The following is a 1,599-nucleotide window of genomic DNA, read 5'->3' as shown; positions in this document are numbered from 1 at the left end:
GAAGTACAATTAAGTGTTCTGGAATACTCATACTTCTCAATGTTGTCCATAGCTTGTCATGATGCACACAATCGAAAGCCTTCGTGTAGTCAATAAAGCATAGGTAAACATCCTTCTGGTATTCTCTACTTTCAGCCAAGATCCATCGGACATCAGCAATGATATCTCTCATTCACAGCCTCTTCTGAATCCAGCTTGAACCTCTGGAAGTTCTCTGTCAACGTATGATTGTAGCCATTTCTGTATTACCTTTAGCATTATAGAGTTGTCTATTTCTTTCCTCAAATCTATTCGAATATATACACATATATATTTATTGGAGCACCTTTTTTGGGAGCATAGATATTTATTATGGTTATATCATTTTGTTCAATTGACCCTTTAATCAATGGACAATGTCCATCTTTATCTATTATGCTGATTTTCGCTTTAAAGTTTATTTAATCAGAGAATAGTATTGATAACAACTGCTCACTTTTTATTGCAATTAGCTTGGCATATTTTTTTCCATCCATTGCTGTACAGAGCGGTTGGAACATTTTGTAGTCCCACCAGCAATGCAGGACCATCTTATTTTCTCCACATACTTGCCAGCATTTATTGTCCTCTTCTTTTTGATCTTTGCTGTTATTGCTGGTGTGAGATGATATCTCATTGCTGTTTTGGTTTGCATCTCTCTAATGGTTAGTGATTGTAAACATTTCTTCATATGTTTGTTGGCTGCCCAGATCTGCTCCTTGGTGAAGTGTCTGTTCATGTCCTGTGCGCATTTTTTAACTGGGTTATCTGTCCTTTTCTTGTAGCGGTGTTGTAGTTTCCAATATATTTTAGAAATAAGTCCTTTGTCTGATGTGTCTTTACAAAATATTTTTTTCCCATTCTGTGGGTTCCCTTTTTACTCTTTTGGTGAAGTCTTTTGATGCACACAAGTTTTTAATTTTGAAATGTTCCACTCATCTATTTTGTCTACTTTTGTTTGGGTACTTTTCAAATGCTTGTTAGTCTGTGTATTCCCTGAATTAATGCCCTCACATTTGTCCTTATTTTTTATTGATGGCCTTCATAATTTTGGGATTCACATTTAAGTGTTTAATCCATGCAGAGTTGTTATTTATATAAGGTGTGAGGTGAAGGTCTTGTTTCAGTCTTTTGCATATCGCTTTCTAGTTCTGCCAGCACCATCTGTTCAATAGACTATCACCTCCTAGTGCCATATATTTAGGTATTTTGTCAAAAATCAGTTGGCTGTATGTAGATGAATTAATTTCTGGATTCTCGATTCTGTTCCAGTGATCTATGTATCTTTCATTGTACCAGTACCAAGCTGTTTTGACCACTTAAGACTTGTAGTAAATTTTGAAGTAGGAGAATGAGAGACCTCCAACCTTATTCTTCTTCGTAAGTAGTGCTTTGTTTATCCTGGGTCTCTTTTCTTGCCATATAGAGTTTGGAATTGTTTTTTCTATCTCTTTGAAGAATATTGTTGGAATTTGGATTGTGATTGCATTATATGTGTAAATTGCTTGGGGAAGTATTGATATTTTCACAATGTTAAGTCTTCCTATCCAGGAGCATGGTACATTCTTCCATTTTTGTAGG

This window comes from Chrysochloris asiatica, unplaced genomic scaffold (genome assembly GCF_000296735.1).
Source record: "Chrysochloris asiatica unplaced genomic scaffold, ChrAsi1.0 scaffold00167, whole genome shotgun sequence".
Classification (NCBI taxonomy): Eukaryota; Metazoa; Chordata; class Mammalia; order Afrosoricida; family Chrysochloridae; genus Chrysochloris; species Chrysochloris asiatica.
The sequence above is the reverse complement of the archived record's forward strand: the minus strand, read 5'-3'. Positions refer to the sequence as shown.